At 38.7% G+C, this 7,697-nt stretch overlaps 1 pseudogene across 1 annotated transcript; it reads left to right on the top strand.

Annotated features, from left to right (window-relative positions):
- Positions 1 to 942: 942 nt before the first annotated feature.
- Positions 943 to 3,144, top strand: LOC149254925 (putative pentatricopeptide repeat-containing protein At3g49142 pseudogene; annotated as a pseudogene). Its single transcript, XR_016266321.1, has 2 exons — positions 943 to 2,585; positions 2,812 to 3,144. The product of XR_016266321.1 is annotated as a putative pentatricopeptide repeat-containing protein At3g49142 pseudogene (transcript).
- Positions 3,145 to 7,697: the final 4,553 nt, after the last annotated feature.

Genomic DNA, 7,697 nt, shown 5'->3' on the forward strand with positions numbered 1-7,697 from the left:
GGACTTTTAATTTAAACATATAAAAATCTTAATCAAAGTAAAGTGACTCATATCAAAATATCCTTAAGGATACGACTCTGCACGTTGAGCAGGTGTCATTGAGAAGGGAAGCGGTGGACTCATAGATGGAGAGAGAACCACCGCTAATAATCGGTACATAAGAAGAGGCCGAGGGGGAAGAAGGGAGGTCCGGGTTTCTTGGCTTGAGAGGCTATTTGTTGTGAGTAGGAAAACTGATTCGGGTGCTGTTGAGAGGAGGAAGGAGAAATTTATACATACTGGTTATGAATCGGAACTATTGAGCCTTGCTTGTTTTGGAAGTTTCTGGGCACGGGGGAACGGTATGCATCGGTTGAGAAGCATACTGGATCGAGTATCTAGGTATATTCGGTTTGGCTGGGTGGTTTTGGTTATTCGGTAATGAGAGCGCGGGAGCAGTTCTGGAGCACCCTCACCGCACCAGCAGTAGCAGGCCAGGTAAGTACTTCATCAAATCAATAATACCATTTCAATCAGTTCAGCAATCTTTACAGTTTCACAGTTCAGCAATCTTTACAGTTTCACAGTTCAGCAATCTTTACAGTTTCACCGCTCAGTAATGGCTCTTTATTTAGCAAGGTCATTACAATATATATACATTTGTATAATATTATCATGATTGTTTGTTATACCACTTGTAACACACCCCCATACATATACATATGTATCTCTCTTTTCTCTTCCTTTTTTTCTTTCTTTTTTCTTTTTTTTGTTCAAAAAGGTTGATCATCTCTAACCTAACAGAGTGCCGTCCTATAGTTCAGAGGAGGGCATAAAACCAAACCATGTCACCTTTATCTGTGTCTTATATGCTTGTAGTCATGCTGGACTGGTAGACGAGGGTTGGAAGTATTTTGATTGCATGGTCCAGGATTATAATATTATTCCTAGGATGGAGCATTATGTATGCATGGTTGATCTTCTTGGGCGCTCTGGCCATTTGGAAAAGGCTGAAGAATTCATCAAAATTATGCCATTAGAACCCAATTCTACTATTTGGGGGGCCTTGCTTGGTGGTTGCAGAATTCATGGCAACATTGAGCTAGCAGAACGTGTGGCAGAACTCATTTTTCAGTTGGACCCTGGAAATGCTGGATGTTATGTACTGCTCTCCAATATCTATGCTGCAGCTGGCAGATGGGATGGTGTGGCAAAAGTGAGAAAATTGATGACAGAGAAAAGTGTGAAAAAGACACCAGGATGCACCTTAATTGAGGTAAATAATAAAGTTCATTCATTCTTTGTTGGAGACAGAACACATCCACAATCTGAGAATATATATACAATGCTGGAGATCTTGGATGGCCAAATGAAGGAGGTAGGGTATGTGCCGGACATCAACTTTGTTCTACATGATGTGGAGGAGGAGGTAAAGGAACACATGCTCAGCACACACAGTGAAAAGCTGGCCATTGCTTTTGGTATTCTCAACACAAAAGATGGAACCTGTATCAGGATCACAAAAAGCCTCCGTGTCTGCACTGACTGCCACAATGCCACTAAATTCATCTCAAAGATTTTAAGGCGAGAAATACTTGTGAGGGATGCAAATCGTTTCCATTGTTTCAAGGAAGGATTGTGCTCTTGCAAAGATTATTGGTGACCCGTAGTATTGAAGCTATCAAGACAATGTGCTTTTGGAAAACTTCATATTAATTTGCACAAACATTTCAACAGGGATCTAAACCTTGCCTTTCGTTCTAAAATAATGCAGTTTTTCAGGGATGAGCCTGATCTGCATGCTTTTTTTTTTTAAGACCACGGATTTTCTGTCTATCTAGTTTGAAAATGAGATGGCAGGCTACATGTGCAGAAGTAAATGAAAAAAAACAACTAACACAGTGGGCATCAGATGCACATGTGGGGGAGATGATATATATATTCATCTGGTTTGGTCAGGCCTCAAGGTTGAAGCTGACTGCATATAACAACTGGATTACTGGGATTTCACTAGTTTTGTGATCACATACATTAGAACCACTGATGAACTGCATCGCTTAACCCTCCAACAAGTATGACAAGTGTGTGGTATCTCAAGGTCCAAGATAGCACGATTTGGTCATCTAGAGGAATGTTTTGGAGTGACTGGACATTACCTGTAAATTTTTGAAAGGGAAGCCACCTTTTTATGTGGGCGTTAAACCCAGGAAATCTCAACCCCACCTCATGTAATTGTAGTAGCTAGAGTTGAAGTTGCTGGTACTAAGCCAACTAAAACTACATTAATTCTGGCCAACACCACTCACAAGAATACGGATGAGTATACAAACCAATATAATCAACCCTATTTAACAAGAGTGGACTGAACCCAAACGCTGGAAAGCTACAACAACAGCCACAACCGGCAAACCCCATACAAGGGAGGAGCATACCTGCCAGGATTTGAACCTGGTTTTTCATCACAACTACTCTAAGTTGCCAATAGACCACAGCCTGACAGAGAACATTATCTGTAAATTGCTGCACTGTCTTTGTAAATGAATATTTTATGATAATTTCAAGATAATCCAGCTTTCTTATACATGATATCTCGTCCACTGTTAAGTGTAAGAATGGAAATCACTCTGCTCTTATTCTCTCAAATCTCTTGCATTCAAAAAATTTGTATCTGTGCTGCAAAAGAACAACGATTAGCTTGACTTTAGGCTGTCGTCAAATCAACCTAGTATCACCTTTGTGTAGTTTAAATGATTTGTCTCTTCTTTTTGGCCATAAATAATTGCACCTAGTTTCATTTTGCTTCTAAACAATTTCTCACTTTCCTTTTCACAGAAGGACTACTTTAGGCTCCTGAAAATGTTTCAGGTACAGTGCTGAAGGATGTATTGAAAATTTGAACACTCATCCATGCTAAAACTTGATGTTAATGTACGGCTATATGGAGTGGTCTTTGAGATTAAGCAATGCTCAGGGAGGGTCCTACTTGTCTTTTCACGCAAGTGTTTTTGTTAGTATAGATTAAATATTTCTTCAGCCAGTGTAAAGTTATCTATATCTATTATGAAATCAAAGATGTTCGTCATTGTTTTCCTTCCCACAAGTAAAGAAATGCTTGTATGTTTTAGGAAATATGAATGTTGATGGATATTCAATGCATCTGGAGACTGGCAGCTGCATTACATAAACTCATCCAAATTTCATAGAAATGACTACAATTCTTTGCTCGGTTGTTAAAGAGCTATGTCTGTTTTTACAGTAATCTTGTTGCATCATTTTAGATTTCTAGACCTTGCTTGCTTCTTTCCGTTATGCAATAATTCTAGAGAAGTTAGAAAAGTCTAACATCTTGAAACTATCTTAGTACATCTGTCAAATTCATATAAATTCCTAGTCACATCAGCATATCTGATTGGGTCTTTCATGCATCGGATTTGAAATGACAATTCTAGTTTTTACAGATTAGTTTTAATTTTTTTATTCTATGTAATATCAATGGGGTTTAGGGAGATTGTAAACTAGAGATAGAATGTTAGCAGTATTTGTTAGTGGTCTTAAAAGAAGTTCTAAAGATCAGTGCTACAAAAGCCTTGATAAAATTGGCGACTTGCAAGTCTTTTAGAGTGCCAATTTTATCCACAATTTTTTTTATTTGAAAAACTCCCGATTTTATTGTAAAAGTCACAATTCTTTTCTTGAGTCAATGGAAAATCACAGGTTGCTGCCAGGGCGAGTTAAATTAACTTTTTGATTTTTTTTGGATCATTTTGTATGCCCAATGACGCATTTTGAGCAAAGGCTCGAAAGGAGATTGGCAGGAATTTTTAAATTTACATGATAGTAAATTTGGTTCATCAGTTTGTGACCCTGGAAAAATCATGGGATGTTCTGGCAGGTTTTGTGAAGACATTTACTACCAAGGAAGACCTTAAGGTGGTTACTAGAATCATGAGGTGGAAAAAAACGCAAACTTAAGCGATCACGTGTGAAGGAGTCCTTGGACACTTCTCCTGAGCAGAGCAGGATCTGGTACGTCTAACTTATAATAAACAGCCAAATTTTGAAAAGCTATATTCATTTCCTTCCTATCATAAGGAATGGCTGGTAACAAAACTGGGGAAGGTACCAATTTCGAGCAGTCCAGAAAGGCTGATATCTATAGATTGTGAGATGGTCCGATGTGAAGATGGATCAGAAGAGGTGGTGAAAGTTTGTGCGGTCGATCAAAGTTTAGAAACTGTGATGGATCTGCTTGTGAAACCATCAAAACCTGTAGTTAACTACCTGACAGAAATAACAGGAGTTACTGCTGAGGATCTCGAGGGTGTAACCTGTAATTTGAAAGATGTACAGAAAAACTCAAGAAATTACTCACGCCAAAAACAATTGTAATAGGACACAGTTTGCATCACGACCTAAGAGTATTGAAGGTAGACCATGCTGGGGTTATTGATTCATAATCTCCTTGAGTGATATGAACCTGTTGCGGAGCATTGTAACCCGGGGGAACATAACAAGCACCACTGTCCATGGGCATATCCACATTTCGTTAACCCTACGCACATATCTGCTAGCAATTCCTGCTTCAACTGATATACAAAAACTGAACCCCACCAATACGAATACGATTAATGGGTGCTGTTTGATTGCTTCCATTTTGCAGCCCAATCAAAACACAGACTTTGAACTCTGTCAAGTTCTCTGCATAAATGTCTACCATTGATATTCTCCACTGTATATCTATCCTTTATATTCTCCGCTGTATATATATCTGTAAACGCTGAATGATTGAGGAACTCCTACGAAATGGGCTTCTCCGAATATGCCCAATGGATGTTCAAAAACATTAGATTTTTAAATGGGTTTTTGCTCGTGGTCAAGGCACCTGGCAGATGGCACTGCAAGTATTTTAAGGGGCGATCGAGACATTGCCTTGCAAGGGTTTCGATGTATCTGCCCAAAGAAGGTGTGAGAATGCACGAATTTTGTTTCTGTCAATACGCAGAGCAGAATCTGTTAAATGTATTTAAATGTTAAACCAAAACCAAAATGTATTTAAATGTTAACTTGCTTCTATAAATGTGCAACAAAATGCGTCGGTGGAGCTTACAGCCCACGCCATCTGAATTGAGACCTTTTTTTTTTGGACTGATTCCTTTTCTTGCATACGGTTCCTCAGAGCCTACTGTATCAATTCCTCATGGATGAGCTATTTGTTTGTTTCGCAGATCATATGTCAAGTACAGTGAGTTGATATATTGAGGAACAGCCTCTGTTGATTCATATGTTCCCTTGATGTTCCCTGGTCAGCTCCTTTCCGCTAAGCAAGAGTTCAATAGGATTCTTCAACAAGGCATTAACAGGATGTATATTTATTTGACTTGGAAAAGCCCCCCAAGGCAGGCCAAATTCCAGATGGCATTCAATACATGGGATGGCCTCGGTGTTTGACCAACTTACACACGTCATCACTATAAGAACGCTCTTAGGATTCTAATATGGCAGTTCTGGGTTGCTTCGCATCGGCTTTGGGTCTAAGCAATTCATCATATTATGCGAGCAGATATAAATTGTCAACTCTGTCATCTCCATGAGACCGAGATAGTGGAGCACTTTATCACTACAAAATTTTATAATTGGCAAGTTGGTTGAATAGACAGATGTACAACAATTAATCTGCAATTTTCTAGAGCTATGGAAAGCCTCTATAAAAAGGAAAGGTAGTATCAAATTTTATAATTGACAAATCCTGGAGATTGAATATTATGTGTCGTTCGGAAATGGTGAGTTAAATTTTTTTTTTTTTTTTTTGTTCTTTGAAACTTGAGTAATTTGATTTTTAGAAAAATACCCACATATAGCAACAAAACTAGTCATGCATGCATGGGCCCATAGGCCTCAAGGGTTCAACTTGTGCTCTGATACCAAATGTAAGGACCACAATTTAGACTAAATTTTTTTTATTTTTTTATTTTTATTTTTTTTGTGCAGCAAATACAACTAGAAAAGAAACGCATTGAAATTTCAAATTTATTTAGCACACACATTCTTGACACTCATTTCAGGAAAACAATATCATAACAATGATAACATACATTTACATATGTTTAACTAAGATCAATAGTAATGAAATACATGTGTACCGTTCACCAGAAGGCGAGACTTTGCTTGCTCTGTTGTTACTGGTATTCCCTTGTAGCCGGTCACCTCCGCTAGTGAATGATGACGCACTTGATCCGGATACGAAGACTCACCGGTTAACCTCCCAGCCTACTCCTTGGGTACTCTCCTTCCCCGCGGACCCCCGAGCTGCAATGGGGTTGTACAATGGAGACAAGCACTAGCTAGTAGAGGAGAGCACACCTTGGCTCAAGAGTCCCCTCTCTAATCCTCTACCTCACCAAACTCACTATAGCTTCGTAATCACTGCTCTACCCACATCTCATCCATCCAACAATAGGGTTTCCCCAAAAGTCCTTCTCCCATGGCTTGCCCCTTCTTTTATAGGAGTCCTCATAGGTGACACTTGTCATGTCATGCATAATTAATTATTTTTTTATAATTCAATAGCTTGATTATTCACCCACCCATGTGTCATTTTCAAATCAAGGGTCTCCCAAAATTATTTACTTAAATTTTTATTTAAAACTAATATTTTCCTCACTTCAACAAGATTCCTATTTCTTCTCCTAGTTGTCTCTTTATTCCCCCCTTTTATTCCTTAATTTGTGTTCATTACTTGAAGTCAATTAATGAGTCAAGATTTTATCCCCAATCTACTCCCTAATTTAACTCAGGTTATCTCCTAGATGGATATTCTTATGTTGGTTGTTGACACATGGAGCTTCTCTACATTTCTCTAAATTTAATTTATTATTCTCATTTTAATTCACCTTCCTCTTTTCTTAATTAGGATTAAATTAGTTTAGGATTAATCTTTATTCTTACCATTATGTTTGTCTTTCCCCTTCTTCCTAATTAAACCACATAATCTTCCTAGCATTTTCCAAAATGGGAAGGGTAGAGTTTTTAAGGTACTCTATTTTAAATTCTTCCTATGATCCTCCTTATTCCAAGTTTTATTTTTGATTTAATTACATTGGTTTCTAATCATCATTTACCCTTGATGTAAATTTACCTAGTTTTCATTCCTTGCTTATATTTAATTATTATAATTAAATTTTAATGATTCCAAGGATGCCAAGTTTGGTTGTGCCCTTCAAGAACTTCCCTAGAAGTTCCAAGGGTGCCACACCTAATAGTTTATTTGTGATGTCAAGGGTGCCAGTTTGGTTGTGCCCTTCAAGAACTTCCCTAGAAGCTCCAAGGGTGCCACACCTAATAGTTTATTTGTGATGTCAAGGGTGCCAGTTTGGTTGTGCCCTTCAAGAACTTCCCTAGAAGTTCCAAGGGTGCCACACCTAATAGTTTATTTGTGATGCCAAGGGTGCCAAGTTGGTCGTGCCCTTCAAGAAATTCCCCTGAAGTTCCAAGGGTGCCACACCACTTGCCCTTCAAGCATCCAGTGATTACGAGGGGAAAGTATAATGCAACGTCATAGGCCACTATCATCTCTCATGTTGCCTGCTATAGTGAGACTAATGGTGTCGGGGATCAAGGAATCCGCCTTGATGCGCGCCCCCCGGTAAAGTCCTCATGAGCAACCCAACTTTGGGACCTGCCCTCATGGCATCGTGATCTTCAAGGCGAAGGTGTTTCAA

Source organism: Pinus tabuliformis, chromosome 7 (assembly GCF_031772625.1).
Source record: "Pinus tabuliformis cultivar Carrire ecotype Pingquan chromosome 7, CPIR1, whole genome shotgun sequence".
In the NCBI taxonomy this organism is placed as follows: Eukaryota; Viridiplantae; Streptophyta; class Pinopsida; order Pinales; family Pinaceae; genus Pinus; species Pinus tabuliformis.